This window comes from Canis lupus, chromosome 3 (assembly GCF_011100685.1).
Source record: "Canis lupus familiaris isolate Mischka breed German Shepherd chromosome 3, alternate assembly UU_Cfam_GSD_1.0, whole genome shotgun sequence".
Lineage (NCBI taxonomy): Eukaryota > Metazoa > Chordata > Mammalia > Carnivora > Canidae > Canis > Canis lupus.
The window spans coordinates 70,650,763-70,670,091 of NC_049224.1; the positions used below are offsets into that span (position 1 = coordinate 70,650,763).

Here is a 19,329-nt window from a genome sequence, read left to right on the forward strand (position 1 = left end):
CCTTTGGTGCAAGCAGCCTGTGGTAACCTACCTACCCGCCCCGTCTGGTGAGCAGTGAGGGGCACTGAGCAGCCAGCAGCAGAAACAGCAGAGCTAAGGAAAGAGCTCACCGGCTCTGAGTCCGACAGGCCAGGGTGGTGGGTTCTGCTGCTTCACTGATTTTCCTGCAGTGGGACCCTGACCTTGGCCTGGGGGCTTCCCCCAGTTCCCGGCTCCTGCTGCACTGCGTGCACTTCCTTGTCCCCAGCGGCTCTTTCAGGGTGCAACATCTGTTCTGCGCAGGCTGTAGGAGTCACAGTGGCCCCCAGACAAGGACACGTCAGCGTCTTTGAAGTGCCCTGGCTGGCAGAGCTCCCTGCTATTGTGGGGCTGGGTGGCTCTCTCCTCGCAGCTCCTGGAATGACAAGCTTGCAGGAGGCCCTGGCGGCCTTGGCAGCCGGGCCAATGTTTAGACAGTTTCTTCTGCTGTTTGAATAAGAGCCTCAGCGGGATTGCATCTCTGCTTCACCTCCTCTTCTGTGGCCGGAGGATGGGCCGCCCAGCATCCGGAGCTGCCTGTAAAGTTCCTCTCAGCGCCTGCAGAAGCTTTGTAGGTGAGGAATCTTCCAGCAGACTTCAAGCTTCCCCACTCTCCTCCTTTTTATGCAGGTGGCTCCTTTTAAAATGGCCTTTCCTTGACACTTAGGTGTTAAGGCACCCGAGCCCCCAGGGTGACTTTGAAAAACCTTGGCCCTGGGATTTGGCTCTCTCCCCAGCAACATAACCTTAAAAGACAGAGTGAGCCTTACCTGTTATTTAGGAGGCTCGGAGAAACTCAGTGTCTTTCCTTATGTTGCGTAGTTAGTTGAAGAACTCGGGGGAGGAGAACCCAAGCTTGCTGACTTCAAGTCCTCCAGGACCAAGGGGTGTGAGAGAGCTTTAGGGTCCAGGGGAGGGCAGGACTCACTTGCACCCACTCTCCCACCTTTGTGAGGATTCATGAGGAGTTGAGTAGAAAATGCTGTGAAATCTCCCACAGAGGTGCAGCTGACTGTGATCAGGGGCTTTATTTGTCTGTGGAATCTGGGAGCCAGTGGGAGCCAGTGTGAGAAAGGCGAGGTGTACAAGCCTGCCGTCGGAAGGGTTCCAATCCAAGTTTCTGGAATTTCAAGCTGCATGGCATTAGGTAAGTTACTTAGCCATTGTTGCCTCAGTTTCCTCATCTGTAAAAGAATGATGGTCACCCCACTGAGTTGATGCTAAACACAATGTCTGAGCCACCTAAGTCCTAGGTAAATGTTAGCTGTGGCCATTACAGACATTGTCATCATTGTTATTTGTCATCTCCATGAAGTTTCAGTTATCCGTGACATCAAGTAGAGGCTCAATACTGATAATAATGATGATTATTCTTGCCCATAGCAGTATTAAACCTGGAACTGGCTTCCTGGTCCCCCAGGTGGGGTGGCTGTCCCAGAGGAGATGGGAGAGTGTGGCCTTCAGAGTTGGTGAGAATATACCCACGAAGGCTAAACAAGACAGGACCATGATGGCACAGGCCAGGGACCATGGGTGGTATGATCCACATTCTCTGCTACAAGTTAAGTCAGTGATAAACAACCCCAGGAAACTTGAAGAGAGGAGGAGCAGGATGGAAACACTGAGGGCTTAATTAACTTGAGCAAGTCGTCTCCTCACTTCAGGGCTTTGTTCACTTGAAGAAGAAAAGGTGCATTGAGCTGATCAGTCCCTCTTAGTTCTGAAATTCTGTCCATCCACCCTTTCATCCACCCACCTATCCTTCTATCCATGTCTATGTAAGAACCGACCCAGACATCTCCCATCCACCCAATCCTATCTATCTATCCTGTGTCCATGCTTCCCATCTGCCCACTCCCCTTTCATCCAGCATCCATTGATCCACCTGTCCATCCAGCCATCATCCATCCATTTGTCATCCATCCGTCCATCCATCCGTCATCTCTCCATCCATCCATCCATCCATTCATTCACCCATCAACCATCCATCATTCATCTATCCATTCATCCATCATCTGTCCATCCACCCATCCATCCAGCATCCAACCACCTGTGCATCCAGCCATCATCCATCCATCCACATATCCATTCATCCACCCATCCATCTACCCACTCATGCATGTGTGCATCCATTAATCCATTCACCCACTCATTCATTCATCCATCATCCATCCACCCACCCATCCACTATCCATCTGTCATCTATCCACTCATCCATCCACCCTCCATCCAACATCCTATATGCAGGCCCTGGCTGGGCATTACTAAACAGATGAAGGGGCCTATAGCCATGGCCCTACTATTGAGAAGTTTATAGTTGGGTCCAACTTCCCACAGTTGGTCAGTGGGCCAGATTTCCAATCCCAGGGCTATCTGATTCTCAGAGTCACTAGTCTCACTGTAACTTGACCTTGTGGTCCTTTCTGCCTTCCTGGGCCCTCAGACAATGGCTGTGGGTTCACACCATTCTTCTGCTCTGCTCTTTGTCATGTGCTGGGGTCCCTATCCCACATGCATTTCCACTTCTCATCCTTATTCACTCTTGTGAGGCAGGGCTTCATATACTTGTTAACTGGGCAGACGACTGAAGCTCAGAGAGGTGAAGAGCTATCCCAGAGCCTCCTCTGCGATATCTGTCCAAGTGCCTTCTCACAGAGCTGGCCTCTGCCCTCCTGGGCCCTGCACAGAGAGCCTCACACTGGGTTCAGATCCTGGCTCTGCACCCTCCTGCCCTCTTCTATGAAAAGGAATAATAGTCCCCATCTTGAAGACTGTATGGGTGTTATCTGGTGTAAAACAAGTGAGTGACACATAAAGCACTCAACTATCAGTTTACCTATCATATACTACCTGTCAAGGCCAGACAGGTCCTAGGTCAATTTTAAGGAGAGGACTAACTGCTCAGTATTTGATGGAGGGATGGACAGAAGGAAGGAGGAGGGCTCCCCCTCAAGGCCACAGTCAAGGCCAGTGTGTTAAGAGCTGGTCCACAAATGTGCAGTCTGAGGCTCCATCTCCTGTCATGTGAGGTGGGCACTGGGACCACAGTTAATTTCTTTTACTGCAGAGTGGCAGGCATCAAGCCTCATTAACCCGATGAGTCCATGAGCCGGCAGGATTTGTGTAATCTTGTTTTCCCTTCAGCTGGCTTCCCGGGACGCCATTGTGCTCATACTGAAGCCTAGTAACTCCATCAAATTCCCTGCACCAGGCGGGGGCCCTCACATGCCTAAGCCCTGTCTGCTCGCATGAGAGCCCCGCAAATCACCTCTGTGCTCAGGCCTGGCCAGACATGCCTTGCCCCTATTGGCCTCCTCCAGCCTCACTCCAGGTCTGGCGAAGCGGAATGAGGTTCCCCACCCTGCACCCCACAACCTCCAAGACACTGGTAAGTGTGTTGAACACTTAAGCCACACAGAGTCAAGACAGAAAGGGAACTCATGTTCCATAAATGTCCCCATGTGCCAACAACTTTATTCCCACCAGAGTTTATCCTTTGGCTGCCATGTGGGGACCCCCTTCAGGGTGACCCTAGAGACTTCAGGGGCTCTGCTGGGACCCCAGGGGATGGAGCAGCAAGAGGTCACAGAGGAGCCTTGGGTTTGGGGCTGTGGCCCCCACTCCTTCGTTCAGGAGACCCTGTGCAGTTTTCCTGTCTATGCTTTCTCATCTGCAACCCCACCCCCAAGAGTAAGAAGCAGGAGATGAGAGGATGGCACATAGTAGGAGCTCAGAAAATGTTGGTTCCCCTCTTTCTCACTCATTCATTTGTTCATTCATTCATTCAAGAGTTTGGAACTTGCTAGATGCCAGGCCTGGCAGCTGAGCAGTGAGTTGGAAAGACAGAAACTAAAATAAACTAATAATTTAGGGAGTGCCTGACTGGTATAGTCAGATAAGTGTCCAACTCTTGGTTTTGGCTCTGGTCATGATCTCAGGGTCGTGAGAGCAAGCCCCAAGTCACACTCCACACTCAGTGGGGAGTCTACTTGAAACTCTCCCTCTCCCTCTCCTTCTGACCCTCCCCCTTCAAATGAATAAATAAATCTTAAAAAAATAAATTACACTAATTATTTAGTAGTTGCCAGTATGATAAGTACTATTAGGGGACTGAGAAAGCAAACCTGAGGAACTTGCCTTATGAGGAAATCCTCTGGGGGAGGGCTTCCTTAAGAAGGTCAGTTGTTTTTTTTAAAAGTAGGCTCTATGCCTAGTATGGAGCCCAATATGGGGATGGAATTCATGACCCTGAGATCAAGAGCTGAGCTGAGATCAAGAGGTGGATGCTTAACTGAGCCACCCAGGTACCCCAAGAAAGTCATATTTAAGCAGAGACCGACCTGGATGTTGAGGGGAGTTTGGCCCTGACAGGGTAGAGGTACCCAGCAGAGGGTGGTCAGACTGTGCCAGGCCCCAAGAGATGGGTGACAGGGAGCAGGGGCTGAGGGAGAGCAGGGCAGGTGGGCAGGGCCTTTGTGCTGCATGACAGACCTTAGGAAGCATTCTCAGGATAGGTCTCTGTTTATAAACCACATTTCCCCAATAAAACCCAAAACTGTTTATTCTGATCGGTGTGGCTGGCAAAATCCCCTTGGGACTTTGGATGTGGGTGTTTGCAAATTGTCCTTTCATTTCTCTGCAGTCTGTGTTGTGATACCTTGTGCCAAAAGCACAGATGTGTTGTGGTCCTGGTGGGCTCTGGCCAGGTGGCAAAGACTGTGAGCAAGGACACAACAGAGGGTGAGCCAGTGAAGGTCTTTCTCTTTGAAGACCCTGTGAGTCCCTAGATAATCTCAATGATGCTCGTTTCATAGAGAGACTTTGCCCTCTCTGGGTCCCTGGTGCTTTTTGGTGCTGGTCTCACTGAGCCCCCTTTGTGCCACTACCTGGTTGTGACTGCAGATGAGAGAGTAGAGGTAGAAGGCTGACCTGTGGAAGGTTGCCCAGCCAGTGAGAAGTAGAGCCAAGATTCAAACTCAGACCTTAGACATTGAGCTTTAAGCAGGCCCTTTATGCTAGGCCAGTAAATGGCAAGTCATTCCTAAGGTATTAACTTAGCACATCTTCCAGTGACAGCAGGCTTTGGCTTCTGGGAGTTACCAGGATCACCAAGGAGGCCAAGAGCTGTGTTTGGGTTCATGCTACAGAGACGGATATGGTCAGAAGAGTGTCCACTAGATAAAGTGAGCCAGCCCTTGGGTCTCTCAAGCTCAACCATCAACTCCTTACATATAGGATTGTGGAGCTGGAGTGGACACAGTGTCTCTTCAGTCTGAACTTCTGCTTCTTTGTTGATGAGGAAACATGCCCAGAATGGTCAGCGAATGGGGGGTGAGGTTAGGGGTGAGGTGGGGCTGGAGTCTAGGATTTCTTGATCCTGTCTGGTGGACTTTCTACCTCAACTGAACCACATTAGCATGGATGGGTAGAGGCACCTGACTGGCGCAGTCAGTTGAAACTCTTCTCCCTCTGACTAATAACTTAGAGCCACTTCATACCCTTCCTGGATCAAATGTCTACACAAATAATCCTGCCATGAGACCCCCTTATTAAATGACATTTCATCTCTGGGACTATTCTTTAAGGAACTCTTGATTTTGGGTTTTTAGCTCTAAAATCCCTCATGTGTCAAGAGAGATTTCACACCGGAACTTGAAACTAGGAAAAGACTGGCAGGTAAGAAAGGCGACTGAGGTATCTTGAAGCCTGGGTCCAGTGGGGGCTGCTGGTTGTGTGAAGCTGGGAAAGACAATAAGGTCTCCAGACCTCAGTCTACTCATCTACAAAGTAGTGATAACAATGGTTCCCTTTCCCTTGACCTCACAAGGGGAAGAAACCATGGCCTCTAAATCAATACACATGGATGATAGGTGGGGAATGATAATCATGGTTTTCATGTGAAGAATGATTTTTCTAAACATTAATATGATCAAATTACTCCTTTTATTAAAATTCAACAGTTTTTTCTATTGTATTCATTCATTCATTCAAAACATACTGAGTAACTAGTATGGGCCAGGCACTATTTTAGGCACCAGGAACATAGGAACCAAACAGACAAACCTCTGTCTAATGCTTACGGTATAGCAAGGAAGAGATACAACAGACAAGTTGAAGAAGTAAAATACATAGTATTTAGGGGGTGTGTTTGAGGAACTCACAATGCCTTTGGGCCCGGAGTGAGGGGGAGGAGCAGAAGTCTAAAAGGTAGCAAGGGCGGGGGAATCCTGGGTGACTCAGGGGTTTAGTGCCTGCTGTCCGCCGGGGCGTGATCCTGGAGTCCTGGGATCGAGTCCCACATTGGGCTCTCTGCATGGAGCCTGCTTCTCCCTCTGCCTCTCTCTCTCTCTGTGTCTCTCATGAATAAAAAAATACCAAAACAAAACAAAACAAAACAAAACAAAAAACAGCAGCAAGGACTAGAAATGTTAAGCCTCATCTTTTAATTTGGCATGAAATGGAGAAAGAAGCTCTGGAGGATTTTGAGCAGAGGAAAGACATGATCAGATTATGTTTTAACAAGCTCACCCTGATTGCCAGGGTTGGCAACATATTGCAGTGAGGACGGGGTCAAAGCAGCAGGGGATGGGGGTTGGGAACTGGTGGGGTGGGGAAGGTGATGAAAAACAGCAGAATTTGGTGCTCCTATTATTTGCACTTGGTTGTGTCTGCTGAGTGACTTTCGTGGGTTTGTAATTGTGGAGAGTGAGCTCATTTTCAGTGGACAAGATTTGCAACCAGGCTTGAGGGATGCCTTCCAAGCGGATTCTTTGTGTGATGCTTCCAGGTTCCCCAGACACCCACCCCCACTAACACTAGGCTACCAACTTAATTTCTAAAACAACCAACAAATACCGACTCATAATCATAGCTAGCCTGGCCTTTTTGGTTAATTTGCCCACTTCAGGTTTTCCAAGCTCGTGGGGAGCATAACTGCTAGCAGTGAGTATGAGTGCAGACAAGCTACGGGCATGAGTTCTTAAAGGATGATATGAGAGAGACCAGCAGGTCAGTCAGCTCCTCTGTGCTGGTGGGAGGGCTTTTCTGATCCTTCACTGGAGTTTAGTCTGTCAAGGGTCCTTGCTTTCTGGTGGGGCCTTCAATTCTCATTTGCTGTCACCCATGGGGCTAACCTTTCTCCTGACCCAGCTACCTACTAACACCCAAGACTCTAATTGCCCAGACTCTGCACCTCGTCCACTCAGGGTGGCCACGGGGCACCTGTGCAATTGCTCTGGTTGTCAGTTCCTGCCTTTTTGTTTGTGTGTGTGTGTGCCCTGGACATTTCCCTTATTGGTTTTTATGAATTGGCTCTGCATTTCAGGGAAGTTCTGTAGGCTTCTTTCCAGCAAGTAGCAGACGGTTCAGGTTATCTAGTCTACCATGTTGCAAGAAACCTGCCTGATTACCATCAGCGTCTTTTGACAGGGCTAGTTTAAAGTTTTTTTGAATCAGAGTCACCTCGGGAATGTGTAATGAATAAATGTGTATTCCCTAGTTTCATTCCCACATTGATCAAATCAGATTAGTAGAAATTTGGCGGGGAACATACATTTTAACAAATGCCCAGGGTAGATATGATGCACATACACTTGTGAGAACCACTGCCTGTTTGGCAGTTCGGGTTCATTGATTGACTCAGCAAACATGTATGCCACACCTACAGAGTACCTGCACTGCACAGGCTTTACAGGATACGGAAATAAATAAGATGTTCTCATTCTTCAAAGGGCTCATAGCATAGTTCAGGAGTTCGCAAGCTCTTTCTGGGGCAGAAAGTAAATAAAGGGACAGAGTAAATATTTTAGGTTTTGGGGTCATCTGGTCTTCTTTGCAAAAGCTACCAGAGACAATATGTAAACAACTGGGTGGCTGTGTCCCCACACATATTATTTACAAAAACAGGTGCTGGGCTGGCCTACTGTGATTTGCTGAGCTTTGGCATCATTAAAAGAGAAACATTCCAGGGCCCCCGGCTGTCTCAGTCTATAGAACATGAGACTCTTGATCTCCCGGTCGTGAGTTCGAGCCCCATGTTGGGCAGAGAGATTACTTAAAAAGAGAAAGAGAAAAACATGCCAAACAAAGGACCACAGTGCAAGCAGTTGCTATAGCAGAGGTGTGCAAGAGGTGTGGTGAGGCCAGGTGAGGAGTCCTGGGGGACGTAGGAGGCTTCCCAGATGAGCTAGCAGTGGAGATGAGACTCTGAGTGGTCCAGGAGGGCAGGATGCAGGTGATCACTGAGTATTTAAGTTGTTTGCATTCTTTGCTATTGCAAATAATGCTGCAAGGACCATCTTTGACTTTGTAAACTTGTCCGATTCTTTCTTAGGATAAATTCACTGTTTAGCTTTGGTGGCCCATTCCCAGATTGCTATGGGAAGAGGGAATTTCAATTTCCACATGCTCCAGGGAAGTGCACCAGGGCACACCTGCCTCTACACTTGTCAATGCTGGGTCACTAACTCAATTTCTAAGAGCACCAACAAATATCAATTCATGATAAGGCTTAGTTTGGCCTTTAATCACAAAATTAAAAACCTAGACCAGAAAGCCTTGCCTGGCTTATTATCTTTGGGAGATGTTCCAGTTCATTTTGTAATTGAGATAATAATTTATCTGTAACACTGTGTAAGGTTAAGATGAACAAGGTGCTGATTCGATACATTTCTATGTTGCAATCTGATTGCCACAAGCAGCCTTAGCTAAGAGAGCTTCTCGCTTTTTTTTTTTTTTGGTGTTCCTGTTTTTTGTTTCTTAGTGTTGGACAAGATAGGCTGTGTGTTTTGGGGAGCTTGAAGAGTGGCCCCTGGAATGGCATGATTCCTTGGTGTCTGCTGCAGGAGGAGGGTTGACGCCCTATCTCTGTGCAAACGGCACAGTCTGCCCAGCTCACTCTGCTCAGAAATCAGCTTTTTACACCGTGGCTAAACGCACACCCACATCAGTAGAAGGGAGGCCCAGGGAGCCTGTTTGATCTCAGTGGAAAGCTGGCCCAGGCTGGCATTTTGACATTTGGAAATAGTGAATACAATTACCCATCTGTGGACCAAAAGGGATTTTTTTTTCTTTAAGGGAATTGAAGGTATTTTGCCCGCGGTAGAGTTTCTCTCTAAGAGGCCCCTTCCAACTGGAGCAGTTGGAGGATCTGCCACAAGGTTTAATTCAAGAAAGAGGGGGAAGGAGGCGGGCTGGTGCGAGAAGTTTTGTCTTCCCCTGGAGCTGACCTTTTAGTCAGAGAAAAGTGGAAGACAAGCCAGCGAGAGCCACTCTGGCCCCTTAGAGTTAGCTCAGGGCTTTCGCAGACTTCGTTCATCTGTCCCTCACAGAGCCCTGTGGGGCGGGTGTGGTTACTTCATTGTTGACAAATGACAGCAATGAGACCAGACCTCGTGAGATTGTCTCCGATCACACAGTCGGACCATGGCAGGGCTGGGATGTGACCTGGAATCTCCGGACTTCAAATTTAATTCTATTCTCATGTTTTATGGGTTGAATTGTGTCCCTCAAATTCGTAAGTTGAAGTCCTAACCTCTAGTACTTTGGAGTGTGCCCTTCCTTGGAAATAAGGTCTCTGCTGATATAAATTCGTCAAGGTGAAGTTGTACTGGAGCAGGAGGGGGCCCTGATCCAACATGACTGGTGCCCTTATTTAAAAAAAAAAAATCCATATGAAGAGTCAGAGACACATGCAGAAGGAAGATGATGTGAAGACAGAGAACATCATCTACAAGCCAAGGGATGCCTGATGCATCTAGAAGCTAGGACAGGGACATGGTACAGATTTTCCCTCAGAGTCTTCAGAAAGAGCCACCCTTGCCACACCTTGATCTTGGATTTCCAGCCTCCAGAGCTCCACTTACTATAATAAAGGAAATTGTAGCTCTTGAGGATCTACTCTGTGTGGCGATACAACCTATTGGGACTTGTGTTTTGTTCTCCCCATACGTTTTTCTCCATGTTCCAAAAAACTAGGACATAAATGGCTAACTGTTCTCCCTCCTTTGAACAAAAGAAACCTCCTCCCTCAGTTCAATAGCCAGGGACTACATTTCCCAGCCTCCCTTGCAGGTGGGTGTGGCCACGTGACCATATTCCCACCACTGGAGTGTGAGTGGATGCCTGTGTGCCACCTTCTGCAGCCCTGCCCTAGGAGGACATTGCTTGTATTCCTGTTTCTCTTTTCCCCCTTCTTGCAGCCTGGAATGTGGTCATCAATCACCACAGATGATCAGCTTGCATTATGTGGGTGTAGAACAATGAGGTGGAAGGAAAGTTGGTCCCTGAGTGACTTTGTGGAGCAAAGACCTAGTCCCTGCTGGTCTCCTGCTATGTTCTGGGCTGTCATGAGACAAAGGAAGAACTTTTTGTCTTATCTGAGCTGCTGTGTTTTAGGACCTTTGGACTATATCAGCTTGGCCTACATACCCTAACATGTGTATGTGTTTGCCTTTTGTTGCCTTTGGAGACGGTTGTGCTCCAGGCGCAAAGGCAGAGGTTGTACTCAGATGACCTGATTAACTCCTTTCTAAAACAACTTTGTTGAACTGTAACTGACACATGATAAATAGCATGTATTTAAAGTGCACGCCTGTGAAACCATCACTACAATCAAGATAGTGAGCCATCACCTTGAAAAGTTTTGAGTCACTGGGTTTTGTTTTCCAGGAGCCCTAATCACTTAGTGGGGAGAGGAGAGAGGTGAGCAGCTAGCCAGAAGAGAGATCCTGGAGCTCGGTATGCGACAGAGAAAATGGGGATTTATATCAGGAGGCTGAGATTCAGAGGGACTGGGAATCTGAATTCTTTTTTTATTTTATATTATTTATTTATTTATGAGAGGCACAGAGGCAGAGGGAGAAGCAGGCTCCCTGCAGGGAGCCCAATGCAAGACTCATCTAGACCCCAGGATCACACCCTGAGCCAAAGGCAGGCACTCAACTGCTGAGCCACACTGGTGGCCTGGAATCTGAATTCTTAAGAAGGCTCTCAACATCCAATCAGGGTGAGGAGGATCTGGTCTTGAGCCTTTTCCTGGGAGATGAGTCCAAGGCAAGCCAGGCTTCGATTCTCCATCCCATTCTCCTTCCACACATCCATGTGGCCTTCCTAAATAGGGTATTAACTTAATGTTCTGCAAAGAAAAGAAGGAGAAAAACTTTGTTATTCTTTTGATTAACAGGGAAGTTGTCCAATTGGCTACGCTTGAATTATATCCCCTGAATATTAAACTCAGTCTTCTTTAGTTTTCATTTATTTTATTGGATTGTACAGAGATATTTTGAAAGAGTAAGGTGGGGGCAGGCGGGGGTAGTATTCTGGGATGGGGGCCACTTTTGCCACATGCAGAAGGCCAATACTGCTTCCAGAAGACTCAAGTAGACACAGGATTTCTTCACTCAGTGAAAGTTTTTTTATTTCTTCCAGAGAATATGATGTGGGTTCATAATTTATAACAAGCCAAAGTCTCTTCTGGTTCCCTGTTTAGAAAAACGGGTGCTTTGCTAAACAGTTCTCGCTCATGGCTTCCTTCCTGCATGGCAGTGTGATTGTCTCGAATATAAATTCTTGGAGGATTGTCCAAAGGCCACAGGCACTTATGTACTCCTCTGCTCTTAAAATGTTGTGATTCTCAATAAATAACCCACAGCCAAAGCATGGTGTTTTGTTTTGATTTGTCACAAAGAGTTCCAGCCTGTTTTTATTACACTGAACTGAGAGGATCTCAGCCTCCAAGAGCAGATTTTTCTGAGCTGGCTGTTGTGTTAGGAGCACTCGCTTTGCTTGATGAGGGTCTTCAGACCCACCGGGTGTGTCTGTCGGGCAGAGGCCTGTGGAACACAAGCACTAACACCATGTACCTCCAGCACAGTCAACACTGGACTCATTGAGGAAAACTTCAAGCAGAGAAGTAGCAATGTGCAGGATCACTGACTGAGCAACCAGCACACCACCTAGACTGGACGCCTCATGGAAAGGGCTTCTGAAGAGCGACCCTGCCCTAGGGATTCTGCACAGACCAAGAAGGAGAGAGCAGGAGACCTCCAGGCAGCAGTCAGCCTCATTGGAGAGGGGATTCTTGATCTTATGGCCATCTGCCTTTCCATCCCTCAGAAAAAAGGCAGGTCTGCTAACCTGGCTGGGCTCCCAGAGAAGGGAATGAGCCACAGGGCCTAATGAGCTGTCTGTCCTCTGTATCACTGCCATTCGACTTTGGGTGACTTTCCCCTGACCTCACCTGGCAAAGGAATAGTCTCTTAATCCAACAGTGTTGGGCACAGAATGTAGATTCTAGACGGGACCTCTGTGATTCTAGTTCAATTAGTGCCTTGCTCCAAGAAGGGAGCAGAAGCAAAGAGAAATTCATGGGACTTTCCCTGAATCACCTAGCGAATTCATGTGGGGCTGGGAGGAGTTTTCAGATTTGTGATATTATCTCCCTAAGGGCCCTTTGCCAGGACAACAAGAGCCATCTTCCTGATCCTGAGCTGAGGATGAGATTTGTTTGATTTCTCCAAGTTTGCAACATGTAACCTATTTCTTCCTTCTTTTCTAAAAATGTCCATGTATCCAACTGAAAGGGTCAAAGGATTTTCCAGTGCTTGCCATGGCAACAGCAGTGACCCATCTGTCCTACCTTCTCTTTCCTATAGGTTGCAACTTTCAACTCTTTTGCCCATTTTGGTTTTGTAATTACCTTCATTTCATGGACTGATGTGTTTCTGTTGCTATTTCTTAGCTTTTCTGTTTCACCTTCCCTCTGTGGAAGATTGGACTGATTTTTCTTCATTCTCCTTTCCTGCCCCTTTCTTTCCTCTCAAACTTTGAATTCTTTCATCTTGCCAGTGCATTTTAATCTTAATTTTCTTAGGTGTATGTTTGCTTCAACCTTATCATGACTGTGTAAGTGTATTCAGACATATTGAATATTCTGAACACTTTATTCCTTTAGAAGTCTCTCCTGGAGATTTCTGACTTGAGCCTGTCTAGGCTCAATGTGGAGTTATACTCTGGAGTCTCTCTTCATCATCATCCTGGGGATCCCATGGCCTCTCTTTTGTCATGGATTCCATTTCCCTATATGCCACATCTTTTCCTTAATTGGTTTATTATTTTTTTAAAAAACATAAACGTTCTAGTAGCTTTCTGAGAAAAAGCATATGGGAAATTTTTTTTGAGAGACAGAGTATGCACAAGGGGGAAGGCAGAGGGAGAGAGAATCTCAAGTAGACTCCTCTCTGAGCACAGAGCCCAACGAGGGGCTCAATCTCACGCCCCTGAGATCATGCATGACCTGAGCCAAAATCAAGAGTTGGATGCTTAACCAACAGCCACCAAGGAGCCTATGGGAAATAAATTCAAAGAATTTGCATGTCTGAAGATATTCTGACACTGGCTAGAGAATTGGGCTCAGTATAGAATTCTAGGTTAAAGGTTACTTTCCTTCAGAGTTATCATGGCATCACACCAGTGCTTTCCTTATGTGGGGTTGCTATGATGGGACTCTTGGCACTGTCATGACTCTTGGTCCTTTGTGTGGGATATGCTTTTCTTCTGTCTAGAAGATTGTGTCATATTCCCTTTATCTACAGTGTTTTGAAATTTCTATTTATTTATGTATTTATTTATTTATGTATGTATGTATGTATTTATTTATTTATTTACTTATTTATGATAGTCACACACACAGAGAGAGAGAGGCAGAGACATAGGCAGAGGGAGAAGCAGGCTCCATGCACCGGGAGCCCGACGTGGGATTCGATCCCGGGTCTCCAGGATCGCGCCCTGGGCCAAAGGCAGGCACTAAACCGCTGCACCACCCAGGGATCCCTACAGTGTTCTGAAATTTCATAATCATGTGTCATGTAGAGCACCCCTTTGGGGCCATTGTGCTGGACCCTTGAGGGACCTCTGCAGTTTGAAAACTAATGCCTTAGTTCTGGAAAATATTCTTGAAGGTTTTTTTGGAGGTTTCTTCTACTACGTTTTAAGGATTTTATTTATTTATTGATGAGAGACACACAGAGAGAGGCAGAGGGAGAAGCAGGCTCCCTGTGGGGAGCCCAATGCGGGACTCAATTCCAGGACCCTGGGATCATGCCCTGAGCCAAAAGCAGATACTCAACCACTGAGCCACCCAGGTGCCCCATCTACTATTTTTTTTTCTCTTTTTTGATAATGTTATTCACAGATTGAACTTCCTGGGCAGGGCTCTAATTTTCTTATGTTTCTTTCCCTTTCCTCCCATTTATTTCTTTGCCATTTTCCTCTCTGTTTTGGGAGATTTTCCAAAAAATTTTAAAAGATTTTATTTATTTATTCATGAGAGACACACAGAGAGGCAGAGACACAGGCAGAGGGAGAAGCAGGCTCCATGCAGGGAGCCCGACATGGGACTCGATCCCAGGACTCTAGGATCACACCTTGGGCCAAAGGCAGGCACTAAACCACTGAGCCACCCAGGGATTCCCAGATTTTCTCAAATTTATCTTCAAAATCTTTAATTTCAACATTTCTACTGTTATATTTTTTAGTTCTATGGCTAGTTCTCCCCTTTTATTTTATTATTATTTTTATTGTTTTGGTTTCCTGCCTATACCTTTTATATAGCAGCCTGTTCTTGTTTCATGGATGTACTCTTTCTCCCATAGTCTATTTTATCAAAGTTACTTTACCCCCCCTCCCCCCATTTGTATCTCTGCATTTCATCCACGAGGATTCCTTAGACATTTGGTGATTGCTTCCCATTCTCTTCCCCTTTTACCTGTAGTGCTATGATCATCTCTGAACTAACCCACCAAATTTGGTCTTTCTCATATTCTTGGCCATTTGGCATTAGCCTTTATTAAATGCTGACTTAACATGCTATTCCATTGGTGAAAAGCCTTCAATGATTTCCTATTTCCTACTTTATCAGACCCAAACTCTGCCATTTATAGCATTCCCAAACACTAATTCCACCAAAGCTATGCACCACATCTCTTGTCCTTGTAATGTGAACATTTTTGTGTGACTGGAGTTAGAGATTAGGTAAGAATAATACCAATACCACTAGGAATAACAGGTAATAATAATAGTAAGACTACTAGGAATAATAGCAATCAAGGATGGTAAAGACTTTAACATTTACAGACATTACAGACTCTAACACCTCTATGATGCCCACATCATTATGCCCATCGTAAGGTAAAGAAATGGAGGCTCGAATGGGGAAGTGAAAAACCCAAGATAACACAATGGGTAAGTACCAAAGCAGGGCTAGATTCATGTCTCTGTCCACAACACTGTGTTCTGATGGAGTCGGGTGCCTCACCTGGGTGACAAGCTTTTTCAAGGCCATCCTCTGATAAATGGCACTACTACATGTATTGACCATGAGCTTCCATGTCTTTCTGCTAAGTGCCAGCTCCTCTGTGTACATACAATGATCTGTTGTATGCATTTTATACTTTGCTCATGAGCGTGCGAAAAACCTTGGATATTTTGGTGCCAGGGCCAATGGGAGCTGCTTACTGTCTTTGAGGACAATCAGGCTTGGCCTCCTGCCTTCTTTCCATATAATTTTTAATAAACCAGTAATCTCTCTCCAAGCATTGCAGACCTCTGGCTTGGACCAAGAAACCTGGAATTGTTTAAGAGAACATTAATTTCCTATGAGCTAGGATTACAGGCTGTCTAGAACTTCTTAATGAACAGTTACACTGCCTTTTTGAAGCATTTGTGTATTTGCCAATGCAGATCTGAAGGTTACACCAACTATTACAGGTTGTCCTTTCTGGAAATTAGAGTCTTCTAGAAGTCGACCAGTGATAGATCCTGGTGCTTGGGTATTTCTTTGATGTGACTTTAGGATGGCATTGTTAGTCCTCTTCCCCACACATGCTCCTTTGACATCTTACTCTTATTTTAATGGACTTTTGGTAAATGAAACATTTTATGACTCAATCCCATCACTTTACCTTTTTTTCCCTCATCACTTTATCTTTGTTGAAGATAAAATCAAGTTCAAACTTTGCCTTATTTTATTTTTTCAGCTTCTTTTCCCTTGAACTGACTCGTGGGAGACGACTTGAGCGAAACCCAAAAAACCCATGTTCAGACCTGATGCTAAGGGGCTGAATGACGCTGGACAGAACATAATACCTTGGGTCCTCAATTTTGTGATGATGGTTAAATGAGTGATTCTCAAACCAGTTCTGACATCTTGAAAAGGTGCTTCTGACTTCACAGTTACCATGTAATTAGAGCTTTGAAATGACAGTGCAGTGAACTCTCCTTGATATTCCCCTAAGCCTCTACATTGAATGGTGATGAGGATCCTATTTGGAAGCTTTCAATGGTGTCTTCTCCAGGGGAAAAGGTGAAGAATATTTTGTAAGCGACACTGTCTTTTCAATTTTTACCTCCTGATTTTGAGCACGGCGATTCTACTAAGCTGTGTTTTCTTTTCCCTGTGAAAATGGTTTTGTGAGAAAATGTAACCAGTGCAATTATACTGAACTTTCATAAGATGAAACGTTAATAAAATGAATGTTTGACCAATAAAATACTTGATGCTAAATTAAATGGGCCTGAAGGGAATTATACTTTGGAGCAAACTCCATGGGAAACAGGATGAAAAGGAAGACTATTTTTGAGCAACTATATGAATTTCTCCAGAAACACAAATATATAAGTTGCAACATCTTTGGCTTGCCTAGAGAGGGTAAAGCATAGTGGCTAAAGATGTAGATGCTAACGACAGATTTCTTGAGCTCAAATCCCAACTTTGCTAGTTCTTGTCTGCCAGCCTTGGGAAAAATACTTGACCCCATTGTGCTCCAGGTTTCTGGCCCATACACTGAAGCTAATAACAGTATTTTCCCCATAATGTTGGTGAGAGGATTGAGTTTGTACATTTAAGGCCATTAGTAATGCCTGGTGCCCAAGAAGTGTTTGGTCTACAAGAGTGATTATCATTAGAAAGCCATGAACTTGAAATGGTCCTTGAGAAATTATGTGTTCAGATACCTGCCCTGGAGCCCAAGGCTGGTTTCCCTGTTTTCTCCAGGAGGCACTGGGGACCTTGAACATGTTGAAGAACATGCCAAAGTCACATGGCATGTCTGTGGTGGGAAGAGAGGAATGCTGGTATTCAGCATGAGTGACCTCTAAACTTCATAGCTACTGTTCCTTTTTACAGCAACCAAGTGATGATGATCCAGAATGCATGGGAGAAGCAGTCTGGTTAATTAGACTTCTGGTGAGCTGACAACCACATTTCCCTAGGGTAGGTGGGAGAGTAAGTTAGGGTAATAGCTGCCAAAAACCTTACTGTCTGGACTCTTGTACCTGCTACCTGTGTCTGTTCCCTTCCTATTGTACTTGGATTCCACCATCTGGGTCTCTACTGGGATCTTGTGACCAGACCACCAGGAGCTTCATGGCCCTTCCTGCACACTCCTTAGCCTTATCTGCTCCTTTGAAACCAATGCTCAGGACATAGCAAACCACCTCAGCTTCCCAGTATGGAATGTGTCCCTGCATTTTACTCAGAATGCTTCTTCCTCCCTGGAGACATGTAGTTATCTTTTTCATGAAAATGCCCAAAGATCACCTCCTTTGAGAGCCTTTTCTGCCTCCTTCGTGATGTTCCTCCCTTGTCCCCTCTTGCATCATCTTGTAAAACCTCTATTATAGCACATAAGAAACTACACACTTCTATTATAGCAGTTGCAGCCATATGAAATTAAGAATTATTAAAAACCAATTCTGTCCCTTCTACTAGTTAGAGACCTTCTTGAAGATAGGAACCAGGCTAAATTCTTCTCTGAACACCTGCCCTGTGGCATAGGCCTGACTCAGCAATGGTCTTCTCCTGGTTGCTTAGGCAAGTTCAAAGTAACCAACAGAGATGTTTTCTGATAATTGAGACTCTTATATTTTCTTATTTCTTTTTAAAGATTTTTTTTATTTATTAATGAGAGATACAAAGAGAGAGGGAGAGACTTAGGCAGAGGGAGAAGCAGGCTCCCCACAGGGAGCCTGATATGGGACTTGATCCCAGGACCCCAGAATCATGCCCTGAGCTGAAAGCAGACACTCAACCACTGAGCCACCCAGATATCCTGACTCTTATATTTTCTTTGTTTTATTCTATTCAACTTTTCTTTGAAAATAATTTTAAAAATATTTTTTACTGAAATAGACCCACAGAAAGTACACATATTGTAAATGTACAGACCAGTTGAGTTAGAGACTGGAAACATCTGTGAAACCAGTACCTAGAGCCCTTCTTATGCTTCTTCCAGTCATTATCTGTCTCCCCATCACCACCAGGAACCACTATTTAATTGTGATTAATTTTACTTCTAATTTTTATATAAGTGGAATTACATAGTATACACTCCTTTGTGTCTGGCTTCTTTTGTCCAGTAGTATGCTATGAGCACTCTGAGTTTTTGACAGTAGAAATAGAAAGCACAGGTCATAACTTGAAAGTGTACTCATCCCTAGCCTTTTTCTCACACATCACTGAAATCTTACATAGAGTCGTTGAAAGAATATGAGACAAATTATTGTGTTGAAGGTTTCGCTGGTACTCAGTGAAAATATTTGAGTTAGAAGCTGAGTTTCTCTTTTGTTCAGTCAAATATACATATTGAAAAAATTAAGGACAACTCCTAAAATAATGGAAATAGATTATATAACTTTCAGCCCAGTGAAAAGAACCAAAGAACTAGTAATTACTTTGCAAAAACTAACAATAATCCAGTAAAAGTCAGGAGAGGAGAAAACATAAATAAAATAAAAAGCAAAAAAAAATAATGATAGTACAAGTAAGTCCAAACAGAATAGCAATTACAAGAAATGAAAAAGGATTAAATTTTATTAAATTTCAGGGATTCTCAAACAAGATTTACAAAATCCAGCTCCATGCCATTTACCAGAAATAAACCGAAGACATAATAACACAAGAGATACAAAGTAAAGGAATAAGAAAAGTTGCAGTAGGCAAACATTCTCTTCCTCTCATACCCACATCCAATGCAGCAGAAAATTCCATCTAATTGCATCCCCAAACAAATATTTCTCACCTCCTCTGCTGCTAACACACTTGTCAAAGCCACTGTTGCCTCTCCCCTGGCTTATGATGAAGCCTCGCAACTAATCTTTTTATTGTTGCCCCTCTGGTTTAATTCTTCATATAGCAGCCAGAGTGATTCTTTTCAAACATATTCAAAATATGTCTCTGATCAAAACTCTTTGGTAGTTTCCTATGCTACTCAAAGTAAAATCCCACATTTCACCATGTTTTTTAAGCGTTATACA

At 45.0% G+C, this 19,329-nt stretch overlaps 1 long non-coding RNA gene across 1 annotated transcript; it reads left to right on the top strand.

Moving 5' to 3' along the window:
• The first annotated feature begins 277 nt into the window (after positions 1–277).
• Positions 278–16,566, top strand: LOC119876145. Its single transcript, XR_005357260.1, has 3 exons — positions 278–593; positions 1,019–1,165; positions 16,053–16,566. It is a non-coding gene; the product is annotated as an uncharacterized LOC119876145 (long non-coding RNA).
• Positions 16,567–19,329: the final 2,763 nt, after the last annotated feature.